Source organism: Myotis daubentonii, chromosome 1, assembly GCF_963259705.1.
Source record: "Myotis daubentonii chromosome 1, mMyoDau2.1, whole genome shotgun sequence".
Lineage (NCBI taxonomy): Eukaryota > Metazoa > Chordata > Mammalia > Chiroptera > Vespertilionidae > Myotis > Myotis daubentonii.
Genome location: NC_081840.1, coordinates 34,019,654 through 34,033,444, shown reverse-complemented (window position 1 = coordinate 34,033,444; position 13,791 = coordinate 34,019,654). Strand labels below are relative to the sequence as shown.

The window sequence follows — 13,791 nt, the reverse complement described above, 5'->3', positions numbered from 1 at the left end:
GCTTCTCCCGTTTGAGTCTGGGTCCCTAGAGACTCACCCAGAACTGGAGCTCAGAATCTGAGCCTCCCTCCCGATTGAAAACGACAACCGCGCCCTCAGCTACCAGCCGGCTCCTCGCGCACCTCCGCACCTTTGTATTTTCCGCACTGCGCCTCCTCTGAGTCTCGTATGCTGTTCTCTTTCCTTCTAGTTGAAGAATTTCCCCTCAGCCAGTCTTCCTGTGGTTCTGGGCAATGTCCTTTCCGTCTTTTAGTTGTATTTTGAAGTGGTTGTTCGAGGCAGCTAACTCCAGTGTTTACCTATGCCGCCATCTTGGTTTTTTCTCTGTTTGCTCTTCTAAGTGCTCATCAACATTTCTATTGATGTATTTTCCACTTAAATATATTATCACACATGCACTGCATGGTATCTGTATTCAGTAGTTTATTCTTGCTGGGTGTTCAAAGGACAGGGCAATATAAATTTAGTATCTGGCATCATTGGTTTTCTTGGCTTTGTGCATGTTAAACCTGGTGTTTTTATTGAGACATTATTTAAAATAAAATAAAATAATAAAATAAAATAAAATAAATAAAATAAAAATAAATATATTACCACACATCTTTTTCATGCTATGTAATGTCTGTCAGGTCTTGTCTATAGCTACTGATCTTTTGACAAAAGGAAACTCCTGAGTTACAAGTATAGACATTATTGTTTAAGCTGATGACTTCAGAAAGGGCCTACTTTATGTTCACTTATCAGTGGTTCTCAACCTGTGGGTCGTGACCCCTTTGGGGTTCGAACGACCCTTTCACAGGGGTCGCCTAAGACCATCAGAAAACACATATATAATTACATATTGTTTTGTGATGAATCACTATGCTTTAATTATGTTCAATTTGTAACAATGAAATTGGGTGTCACCACAACATGAGGAACTGTATTAAAAGGTTGCAGCATTAGGAAGGTTGAGAACCACTGACTTAGTTGATTCAGTTAGATTAGCTGAAACCTGGAGAATCTCACTGTTTCTCTCACGCATTATCCTCCAGTACTTTTACCGATGAGTCCAGTGTTTTCAAGGTATCTCTCCGACATTGTCAGGGAGATGGCAATGGCTCCTTGAAGGCATCAGCACTTGAGACGCGAACCAGTGAGTGACTGGACTCCCCGAAGGACGTGATTCTATCAACTAACTTTGAGAACTGGGATGGGAACAAAGAAATAAGGCCTATTTTGTACAATGAGCTGTCATTGTGTTGTCATTTCCTGAGCAACCTTCTTCTTATCTGCAGGCTCTGTTGCCAAATTTCATCTTGGAAGAGCATTACAAGGGGAAGCCAATCCAAATCTGTATGTAGTGTTTCCCAGTTAGTAAACACAGGATTTCCTGCATGCGAATGATTTCAACAAATGCCTTCCAACACGGCGTAGTGACACTGTTCCGTCAGGCCAGATAAGCTTGCTGATTGAAACCTCCTCCAGCTGAGCAAGGGGTTTTGCCGCATGTGTAGCCAAGTTTGCAATGCTGCCCCTCCCCGCCCAGCCTGGGGGCCACAGAAATGAATTTGCATGTCACACTGATTTCCACCTGGTCTTAGTATATCATGTATTTCCATGTCCCCCCCAAGCAGAGTCTGGAAGTATGAATCACCCTTTTCTTCTGAGAGCTCAAGGGGGCAGCCTGGTGACTGTTAAAGAGGTAGGTAGGTAGGTGGTCAACAAAGGCTTCTGGGTCATTTATTTTAGAAATAATAAGCTGGGGGATTCTGGCAGATGGACGCTGAGTTTTCAAGCGCTGGCATTTGTTTCTGGGAGGAAAGGCTCAACTTTCCATTCACAGTCTCCAGAGGAAGGAAGTGTGTTTAGCAAAGGGACAGGACTCCCTTCCTCTCAGACATAATTCTGGTCACACCAGGATAATTTGTAAATCGGCACTAGAAACAGTTCCTCTCCCCATTTCCCATTCCTAATAAGGTGCTTGTGATGAACTAAGTGATGGAAACTCTCTCCCCAGACTCCAGTCTCTCTTTGTTTTAAAATCTTATGTGAGTGAGTTTCTTCCAGAAGCATGTGGTTGCATAATTCCCAGGACACACTGTTGGCCTGAAACTCATTTGTAGTTTAGTCAACACGATGATATACCCAAGAGTCATAGCGACTGCTCCAGTTTGCCAAAGGACAGAGGATGTACAGATTTGGATCATGTATCAAAATTCTGCAGAACTATGTTATCCCTGCCATTATGTGGAAGTCGGTACGGAAGAACGCTTTTCAGGAAAAGCCAGGGCAAACCTTCGTGGGGAGCATTTGTAATGTTCTCCCTACAGTGTTGCCCCAGTTGCTGTCAAGCATAAACACAGGCTGTGTACCCGGACACAGTCCCTCCGGGTGTCTTGGTGTTCATGGAACACAAATCTGCAGTTTGGGTGAATTGCCACCATTCAGCCTGTCCGTCCCCTGGGCTTGGTAGTTGAGAAGAATATCTAGCTGTTCACCATGTCTCCAAGCTTTCATGAATTTATGAAAATGACCTCATTAAAATAGGATTGTATAAGTTTCCAGTGTTAACATTTGAGAGGAAATTTCCTTTTAGAATAATAACTGCCATTATTAAGGCCAGACACTGTAATAAGCAATTCCCATAAAACAACCCAGTAAAGGTCCAATGACTCATATTTTATTTATTTTTATTTTTTTATATATTTTATTGATTTTTTACAGAGAGGAAGGGAGAGAGATAGAGAGTTAGAAACATCGATGAGAGAGTAACATCGATCAGCCGCCTCCTGCATATCTCCTCCTGGGGATGTGCCCGCAACCCAGGTACATGCCCTTGACCAGAATCGAACCTGGGACCTTTCAGTCCGCAGGCCGACGCTCTATCCACTGAGCCAAACCGGTTTCGGCGACTCATATTTTACAGATGAGGAAACTGAGGCTCAGGAAAATTAAAAAATTTACTGAAGGTCACACAAAATTCAACCAGAACCTGACGAAAGAGTGTGAGCCCTTAACAAATATTTAATTAAAAAAGAAATTGCAGCCCTAGCCAGATTGGCTCAATGGATAGAGTGTCGGCCTGTGGGCTGAAGGGTCCCAGGTTCGCTTACGGCCAAGGGCACATTCCTCCGTTGCAGGCTCCTCCCCGGCCCGGGCCCTGGTTGGGGTGCATGCAGAGGCAACAAATTGATGTGTTTCTCTCACATCGATGTTTCTCTCTGTCCTTCCCTCTCTCTTCAACTCTCTCTAAAATATCAATGGAAAAATATCCTTGGGTGAGGATTTGAAAAAAGGAAGAAAGAAAAAGAAATTGCAAAAGACACTGCCATTATTATCTGATTTTTTAACTTTCTTTTCTTTTATGTTGATGCTGCTAATCTTTGAGATTGAAACTCCAGTGTAGAAGAGAGCCTGTGGCTCTCTGGGGCCATTTTGTTTGCTGTTGCAAGTGGGAATCCTCTAATAATGGAACAGTAGTCACAGAATCAGGGGGCTGGAGGGGACCTGGAAGGACTGCAGTGGACACATGTGTGAGTTTCCTACCATCGACTCCCCCTTCTCCTGCTGCCCACGCTCCCCCACCAGAGGGTCAGTCAATGTTCCTACCCCCTAGTTCAAGGAACGGGCATGTGGCCTGAGCAAGGCAATCAGAACTAAGGAACGCAGTCTGGTTCCCGTGACAATCCCTGAAGGGATAGCACATCATTCTTGCCACTCAGAACCCAGGAGCTCCCCTGGTTCCGGTCCTGTCTGAAGTTGAGGTCTTCAGCTTTCCCAGCGATTCTGAAAACTGGCCCATGTCAGATTCTGTGGGTGGGAACCGAAGAATCCTAACTGATACAAATGTCTAATCGGGTCTTCGGGGGCCGGAGGGACCAGACACATAGGCACCAGTTCCCTGCTTCTGCTTCAGCCAAAGAGCTCTGCAGGTTTTTAACAAGGGTTTGGTTGTTAAAGTTTGAAACAGCACTAATCTAGTCTGAGCACCCTCAGTCCTTGGTAGCCCAAATGGTGACCATCTAAGCTCAGCCCCTGGGGACTTTAGCTTTGGCTGTTATATTCATTTATTTTGCAATTAAATTCAAATGTGAGGAGAGGGTGGCACCTACGAGCCCCTTTAATCTCACCACTGTTTGTACCCAAATAAGACAGATGTGGAAACAACCGCCATCCCAACTCACCTCCCGTTGACAACTTTTCAAACCTGGTTCCAAATCACGTCTGAACTTTCCTTTAAACAACGTCTTATCATCACCAAAGTGTAAATGTACGATGGCACATTTGTTTGCGCACATTTTCAGCACTGGCAGTTTTTATTATTTTTCACTCCATACCTGTCAAAAGAAATCTGTTCAATAATTTATTCTGAGAGTTACTGAACTTGAAATTTATAAAATGTTAAAGGACCATTCCAAATTCAAAACTAAATCCAAAGAAGCTGACCAGAACTTTTAAGCTACATTCCTGTTCCTCATGCTATCCCTCTCCAAAAAGGCAAGAATCCAAAGATCTTTCGGGGGGAGAGTGGGGGGAGTAGAGATTCAAATTTGACTTGTAGCTTTTGGCATGAGAGTGAATGTAATCTTATATTTAACAGTGAATATCTATCCCTTTTCCTAAAAAACAAGTTCATCTTTTTTCTTTCTATCTTGTTAAATGAGCTAAACTAATGTGAAAAACGGAAGGGCATCTAAATAGTTACATCAGGGTTGGGTGGCTTTCCAAATTCTACTCGGGAGGCTTATGGCATGGTGGTCAGAACAGATAGTCCGGATAGGAACCAATTGAATTCCAAAAGTTCAGATGGGAATTAGTTTTTAACTTGAAACATATTTTCCACTGGAAATCGTGTTTAAAATGATAGCTATGTCCTCAAGGTTAGCCTACAAAGGGCTTCCAGACTGTTCTAATAGTCCCAGTGTTCTTCAGTGGTTCTCAACCTTCTGGCCCTTTAAATACAGTTCCTCATGTTGTGACCCAACCATAAAATTATTTTGTTGCTACTTCATAACTGTAATGTTGCTACTGTTATGAATGGTAATGTAAATATCTGATATGCAGGATGGTCTTAGGCGACCCCTGTGAAAGGGTCGTTCGACCGCCAAAGGGGTCGCGACCCACAGGTTGAGAACCTCTATGTAGTTCTAAGTTGATACGGAAGAGAAAGGAACAATGTTAAAATTTGACCCCCCTTTCTGTGGCCCTCAGCCCAGCTTCCCAGGGCCTTTTGCTTCCCGAGGTCTCCCTGGGTTCTCTCTCCAGTTGCTACCCTCAAGTCATCTGAGCACAATTACTAACCCCACATCATACATAGGCATTCTAGAAGCGGGGCCGAGGAATCTGCATTTTAACCAAGTGCCCCAGGGATCCTTTTACACACTGAGGGTTGAGAGCCAAAATGTTTTGGTTTCTGGATGCCAATTCCACCTGCACCCCAGATCCAGGCTCTGTTTGCTCAAGCTGGCTGATTTGAGCTCGAGTGGAGAGGAAGGCAGGGAATGAATGAGTTTGCTAAAGATTTGGGTCCTTGCTCTTTCCTCAGCCTGTGGAAACCTCTCACCTAAAGACAATCATTTTTAACAATTAGGCGTGTTTCTCTTCAGATACAGAGGAATGTGTGTGTGTGTGTGTGTTTGGGGAGATTAGAATTATATAGAGAGATTTTATATAATAAAATCGTACTCTTTTTTTTTATTGCTTAAAGTATTACAAAAAGTATTACATATGTCTCCTTTCCCCCCCCCCCCCCCCGCCCTTGACAATCCCCTGGCCTCCCCTACCCCCCAGTGTCTTATGTCCATTGGTTATGCTTATATGCATGCATACAAGTCCTTTGGTTGATCTCTTACCCACCCCCTTCCTGCCCTCCCACCCTCCCCGGCCTTCCTGCTGTAGTTTGACAGTCTGTTCGAGGCAGCTCTGCCTCTGTATCTATTATTGTTCAAAAGATTATAATGGTCTCTAATATCCATGAATGAGTGAGATCATGTGGTATTTTTCCTTCATTGACTGGCTTATTTCATTTAACATAATGTTCTCCAGTTCCATCCATGCTGTTGCAAATGGTAAGAGTTCCTTCCTTTTTAGAGCAGCATAGTATTCCATCGTGTAGATGTACCACAGTTTTCTAATCCATTCATCTACTGATGGGCACTTAGGCTGTTTCCAGATCTTAGCTATGGTGAATTGTGCTGCTATGAACATAGGGGTGCATATATCCTTTCTGACTGGTGTTTCTGGTTTCCTGGGATATATTCCTAGAAGTGGGATCACAGGGTCAAATGGGAGTTCCATTTATAGTTTTTTGAGGAAACTCCATACTGTCTTCCATAGTGGCTGCACCAGTCTGCATTCCCACCAGCAGTGCACAAGTGTTCCTTTTTCTCCACATCCTCTCCAGCACTTGTCGTTTGTTGATTTGTTTGTGATAGCCAGTCTGACAGGTGTGAGATGGTACCTCATTGTTGTTTTGATTTGCATCTCTCAGATGATTAGTGACTTTGAGCATGTTTTCATATGTATCTTGGCTTTCTGAATGTCCTCTTTTGAAAGGTGTCTATTTAGATCCTTTGCCCATTTTTTGATTGGATTGTTTATCTTTCTTTTGTTAAGTTGTATGAGTTCCCTATAAATTTTGGAGATTAGGCCCTTATCAGATATGAGATTGGCAAATATGTTTTCCCACACAGTGGGTTTTCTTGTTGTTTTGTTTATGGTTTCTTTTGCTAGGCAGAAGCTTTTTATTTTGATGTAGTCCCATTTGTTCATTTTCTCTTTAGTTTCCAATGCCCTAGGAGCTGTATCGGTGAAGAAATTGCTTCGGCATATGTCTGAGATTTTGTTGCCTTTCGATTTTTCTAGTATTTGTATGGTTTCCCGTCGTATATTTAAGTCCTTTATCCATTTTGAGTTTATTTTTGTGTATGGTGTAAGTTGGTGGTCTAGTTTCATTTTTTTGCATGTATCTGTCCAATTTTCCCAACACCATTTATTGAAGAGACTATCATGACTCCATTGTATGTTCTTGCCTCCTTTGTCAAATATTAATTGAGCGTATTGGATGGGGCTGATTTCTGGGCTCTCTATTCTATTCCATTGATCTATATGTCTGTTCTTGTGCCCGTACCAGGCAGTTTTGAGAACAGTGACTTTGTAATACAGCTTGATATCTGGTATTGAAATCCCACCTAAAATCGTACTCTTTAACAAACTTAATAAAATGTATTTTTCCACCTGTTAGGAATGTTGTGACAACAGAAATTGTAATAACTACCTAATATTTTAATTTTATGAATTTGACAAGTCCTGTTGAACATTTATTTATTACTTATTACAAACAAGGCTCTGATAAATATTTTGAATACAGCTTTGACAGATTCATGTTCCCCTGGTGGTTCATTTCTGGAGATAGAATTCATACCTTCTCACTACAGATTGCCCCAATGCCCTCTGGAAAGCATAGTACCAGTTTACACTCCCGGCAGCTGGGGGTGAGAGCGCCCTTCTACTAACCACACCGTCATCAACATTGAGTAATACCAGGATTAGAAAACTTTTAAGCACTTTTTTTTTAAATTAGGGATGATTCAGGCTGTGGCTTCAAAGAACAAAGGGAGTGTGGGCAGAGCCCTGGAGTGGGAATCAGCAGCTGGATCCATGGTGCCTGGACTTGGTGGCTCTGTCATCTCTCTGAGTCACAGTGAACCATGCCCGTGGGAAGGTGAGTGGATCAGGAGGCCACAGTCCAGGTAGAACCACTCACCTGGCAGTGTACCGCCTACATTTCCAGGCAGAATTATTGAATCAATGTTTGCACCTGTTTCCTTGGATAAGAATGAAGGCAAGGATTAAAACTCAGATTCTGCGATCCACCCAGAGATCCTGATTCAGTTAGCCTTCAGTAGGCATGGGAATCTACATGTTCATTAAGAACCCCATGTGAGTCCAACCTAGGGGGCCTAGGACCTCCCCTGGAGAAATGTTAAAGGAGAAGAACATTTCTGAGGGGCAGCCCTATAACCCAGGTTTATCTCAGGAAATTACTCCAGTATTAATCTTTCCAAGAGGAGTCCGATCTGAACAGTGTCATGCTTTTCTTTTGATCTATGTTGAAATGGACAGCTGCACTCAGAGGTTGCTATGACTGGCCTGGCTTTCAAGCCAGCACTGAGGATGGGTAACTTCAGCTACACACAGGTCTAGTTTGTGAGGATGGTACACACACCTTGGCCGGCCAGCTTTCCCTCTCTAGCCTCATGCACAGGCTCTAACCTGGTTTAGTGCTGGGTGGTGCTAACTAGACTAGAACCAAGATAGCAAATGCTGGCATAGACTTTTGATGGCACATTCCTTTGGGTTATAAAAGCAGCCTGTGAAATACAGGCTGAAGTGTGCAGAGCCAGGGACCATGTACCTTGACACCCCCGGAAAGGGTCCCCAGGCTAGGTCTCCCCATCCCGTGTAGAACTGAGAAGGGCGAGAAAGATGATCTGAGTTAGCATCCAGGCTCCACATTTGCCAGCTCCAATTACCATCTCATGTGAGTTTAAAGGGACTCTGTCAACATTGCTTACATCTGAAGATCAAGTTCAAGGAAGGTAAAAAGAATGTGCAGAACTGATGTACAAAGCAAGCCTTAACCTCAGGCCAAGAAGGTAGTTACCCAAGAAGGTAGTTACCCAAGAAGGTAGTTACCCAAGAAGGTAGTTACCCACTGTGATGGACTGAATCTCATCCCTTCAAAATTCATGTGCTAAAGTCCTCACCCCGAGAATTTGGCTGGTGGAGATAGGTTCTTTAAAGAGCCAATTAAATAAGGTAATTTACTAGTAAATGAGCTCATGAGGGTGGACCCTAATTCAATATGATTAGTGTCCTTGTGTGAGGACAGCTGCCTAGGAGACAAGAAGAGGCCTCACGATGAAACCCACCTTGGAGGCACCTGGCTCTCAGACTCCTCACCTCCAGATTCAGGAGAAAAGAAATGTCTTGTTGTTTAAGCCACCCAGTCTGTAGCTCTTTGTTACAGCAGCCATAGCAAACTAACATACCCATTTAGTATGTTTTGAAAAGGAGGCATATGTAATACTCTTTGTAATACTTTAAGCAATAAAACAAAATTTAAAAAAAGAAAAAATCTCGCTCCCCTTGGTGCCTGAAATCCCTTTCGCTTTGGCTATTCAGTTTAACAGTCTCTTACTTAACCCTTTGTACGCCATAAGCGTCTATAGACGCAAATAGGATGGTTCCCGTTTTGGTTGCATGGCAGTTAACACACACACGTTCTAGTTGCTTCTTCTAGGCCAGGCAGCTGGCTTCCTTGTCTCTATATGCTCAAGCCACATATCAGGACTCCATCTAGTGGAATTCAAAAAACATTTATTAAATACTTACTATCTGCTAGGCACGCTAATTAATACAGAGTTAAAAATAGAGATGTAATCCTTATATTTGAGACACTCACTATCTGGGAAGCGAGAGCCATGCACAGTTTAAGGGCTAGGACAGTGACAGCTTTAGGGCAGGGGTGGACATGACTGGTTTGCCTGAGGGACGTGGGGAGGCCTTGCAGCAAAGGTAAGTTTGAAAGGAAGAGGAGGAGGTTTGCAGATGAAGAAGAGAGAAATTCTGACTAAAAGAAACAGTATGTCCCACAACATAGGCCTATAAAGTGTTTGGAACTGATGAAAACTGCAGTGGTGCTGGAGTACAAGGCTGTTAGGAGGAACTCACGGGGCCACCCGCACCATCCTGGGGGCAGGACAAAGCCACTCAGCTGAGCTCCCATTGGTCCAGAGGGTTCTCCAGGCTCCCCAGACTCCTGCAGCATCTGAAGCAAGCGATGGTCCCTGCCAACCAAAACCAGCCAGCCCCATTCCTGTGCGTTGGCTTTTGAGAGCACAGGGAGTCCAGCACAGGAGCCAAGTCCATCTCAGTCTCATGGAACCAATATTCCCAGGCCCACTTTCCACTTCTGGGGAGCTGGAACCTAACCAAAGCGAGAGATGTGGTGTAAGCTGGCCCCTAACATCTGCTCAGGAGAACATAATATCTTTATTACTGTCTTTGTGTCCAAGGTTCACTCAGCTCGTCAGAAAGGCTGATGGTGTTCCTACTCCTCTCTCTCTGTGTGGTCAACCCCAAAGCTGTGTGTTTTGGCAGATAACTGATATTCTTCCTATTGATAGACCATTTCCCGTGTTATTCACTCACAGGGTTTCTGCGGTCCAGTGTTCTGTCAAGTCCCAGCGGGCCAGGCGTGCATAACAGTCATTACCAGTACAGCTGCTTTTTTCATAGTCTGGGCTTACATAAGGTTAAACCTGTGTGTGTTAAAACACATATATCTAGCTGGATAAAAATGTTCATTTGTATTAAGTGCTTTCCAAAATTAATATCAGAGCTAAAAATAATAGTTCTCCATTATCCAAATGGTGAAATATTCATTTTTGCCTTTTCGAGATATAGAAGAGTAAACGCCATTTTTGAAAAAGCAGAGTTTCTATTTAAAGTATAATGTCCCAGTGACAGAGCAAAGAACCGAGTACCTTTTTCTTTTTATTTCTTCTGCTTCCTTATTATCTGTTTTGAGGAAGAGAAAGTTTGGAAGGTGCCTATTCAAATGTTGAATTTCATCTTTCAAAAATAATTTTTAGCAGCTTATTGACTATCATATCTCTTTCTCCCATAATAATCCTTGATATCAGTTGACTGCCTTTTAAAATAACAGCTTTATTAAGATATAATGTACGTATTATACATTTATTCACTCGAAGTATACAATTCAGTGTCTTTTAGTATATTCACAAGTTGTGCAACTGTTACCACATCAACTTGAAAACATTTTCATCATGCCAAAAAGAATCCGCACACCCATTAGTAGTCACGCCCCTTTTCCCTCCATTTCCTTCCTCTCCACCTCTAGGAAACCATGTTCTGTGTGTTTAGCTTTGCCTAATTCTAGACATTTCATATAAATGGAATTATACAACGTATTATCTTTTGTGATTGGCTTCTTTACTTACCATAATGTGTTCTTAATTCATCCATGTTGTAGTTACATATCCATATTTCATTCCCTTTTAAAAATATATATTTTTATTGATTTCATAGAGGGAAAGAGAGATAGGAACATTAATGATAACAGAGAATCATTGATGGGCTGCCTCCTGCATGACCCTCACTGGGGATCGAGGCAGGAATCAAACTGTGCCCTCCTTGTAGTTGACACAGAACCTCTGAGGCACACTGGCTGGGTTCATTCCTTTTTATTGCTGAATGATTCTTAAGTGTGGATATACCACTTGGTTTAATCCACTCATCAGTCAATGGACATTGGTTTGATTTCATGTTTTGGCTGTTATGAATAATACTGCACATGGTTTTAGATTGGCATGTGCTTTCCTATATTTCATATATTTCATATGGAGTGGAATTACTAGGTCAGATCATTTTGCCTCCCTTTCAATACTGAATGAGGACACCCCAAATTTCATAACAGGTAAACACAGTTTAAGGTAACTGTGGGACACTAGTGTGAAGGTGCCTGGCAGGCAACATAACTGTCAATGTTGTTCCCATGGACTTAGAATAGAGTCCATTTTGTTGCCAACATCCCTATGTGATTTCTTGTGCTAAACAGGAATTGGTAACAACTCACCTTCAACTTACAAAGGGAGAATCAGTTGGTCAGCAACTGTGTCTGCTGACTAAGATAGTGTCTATGTTATTCAGGTGTACAAAACACACAAACCAGGGATTTAATGTCAAAAATAAACCTTTCAGTAAGACACAAAGTCCTCTTTGGTGTCGTATTAAATTACTTAGTTGCTAGATTGAACATCCTGATTTCCAGGGAATATATAAAAACTATAATGTAGGGACTTCTTGCCATTGTTTTGCCATCACTAGTATTGCCTATTTTTTGTTTATTTGTGGGACAATTAATTTTAACATTGAATACCTAGAATGCACCAGGATTTGTGTTCAGTGCAGGGGGTAAAAATATGACTCAGACATGGCCACAGCCTTAAAAGACCACAGCCCCAGTGATGAGGACGAGGCGCCCAGTTCACCAGGCACTAGAGCCAGGTGCATATTAGTGCATAGCCATTCAGGTGAAGGGCAAAGCACCACCAGTTGGGGAAGTCAGGAAAACCTTAAAGAAGGCGTAGCATTTGAGGTGTCTTGGAGGATGAATGCGATTTTGATATGCAAATGTAGGTGGAGAAGACATTGCAGAATTGCACATGAAGGGAAATACATGAAGAACGGCAGATAAGCAAGAGAGAAAAGGATTTATTTAGGGAACTCAGATTTAAATTTTTCTCAGTGCTACTGCCTAACCATAATACTTTGGACAATTTACCTGAATTTTTCAAGGATTCAGTTTCTTCATTTGTAACATGGGCAAAATAACACCATCATGTGATAAGAATTAAATGATACAATATATTAAAAATATTCATCACAATGTCTAAAACATAGTAAGTGCTCAATAACAAGTTGTTTTCAAGTGGTATGGTTGGAATATAGGTAGATGTAAGGGAGCAGGAAGTAGGTTGGATCCAGTGTAGAGCCTTGATGTGGGATGAGAAGTTGGAACTTAGGTTGCCCAAGCAATAAAGCATTGCAGAGATTTTGGAGGAGGGAAGCAGCATGATTACAGCATCGTGGGCATGGGCATGAAGAATGGGACAAAACTGGGCTACTCTGTAGAAGGCTATGGCAGAAGCCCTCGGGATGGGTAATGAGGACCAGAGATAAGGCGGAAAGTATAGAAATGCAAATGGGAGTCCATTTGAAAGGTTTTATAAAGGGCAGACTATCTAAAGCACAGCAGCTGCTTAAATTTTAGAGGCAGAAGAGAAGCCAAAGCTTTTGAGACTGTGTCTCTGTGGGAATATAGTGATATCATTAAACAGGAAAAATGAATTAAGAGGAAAGATGGGTTTGGCTTTATCTCTGAGGAGTTCAAGGTACCTGTGTGAAGGTGTCCAGCAGCCAAGTAGAAATGGGGATGAGAGCATGGGCAAGAAGTCCAGCTAGAGATTCTGGAGCTACCTGCAGAATTGGCAGAAGCGAGAGGCTGGGTGACACAGAATTTGACAAAAGTCAGCACTGCCATAAAGAAAAAGAGAAACGAGAAGTGGGAGAGGTTCCAGTTCTGCGTGCCTGTCGAGTTTACCCACAGGAAAACCCTGCACAAGCTGTCACGTACTGCAAAGACGGGCTGATGAGAAACAGAGGAACGAACAGCTGCTGCGGAGAAGGTCACAGAGAGTCTCCTGAACCAATGGGACGACCCTGATTTCTTGATAGATCTGATAAACAGTCCAATGAAACACGCTGCGAGAGTTTGGGTAACTGGATGGGGGAGCAAAGGAGTGATTAAGCCAGGCTCTCTTGACAAGAGAATTTGCTCCTGTGTGCTTCAAATAACTGTGTGGATCCTTCCAACTTTCTTGTTCATTCCAGCTGCTTTTGGAATCTGCACTGTCAGCCATGTTTCCAAATTAAGGGACGATGCTTGGGGCTTCTGTGACCAGGCAGTGGAATAGGGATTATGGTGCCATTATTGTCCCCTTCTGGATAGAGACAGCTTCCTGAACAAACTTCTTTTCTCCATCACACATTTTGCATCAGGTGTTCAAAGTATCACCAGTTCCACATTTTAAAGTTTGTCATCAGTCAACAGACGATGGCCCGTGGGTGGCATCTGCCCCTTAAGTTCTAGCACAGTCTTACTTGATGTCGTTTGGGAGGTCAGAACCTGAGGCTAGAGGAAGCCAGGGACCCAGAGGCAGG

At 42.8% G+C, this 13,791-nt stretch overlaps 1 non-coding gene across 1 annotated transcript; it reads left to right on the top strand.

Annotated features, from left to right (window-relative positions):
- The first annotated feature begins 394 nt into the window (after window positions 1–394).
- LOC132224718 (small nucleolar RNA SNORA8) lies at window positions 395–532 on the top strand. The gene has a single exon (XR_009450718.1). It is a non-coding gene; the product is annotated as a small nucleolar RNA SNORA8 (small nucleolar RNA).
- Window positions 533–13,791: the final 13,259 nt, after the last annotated feature.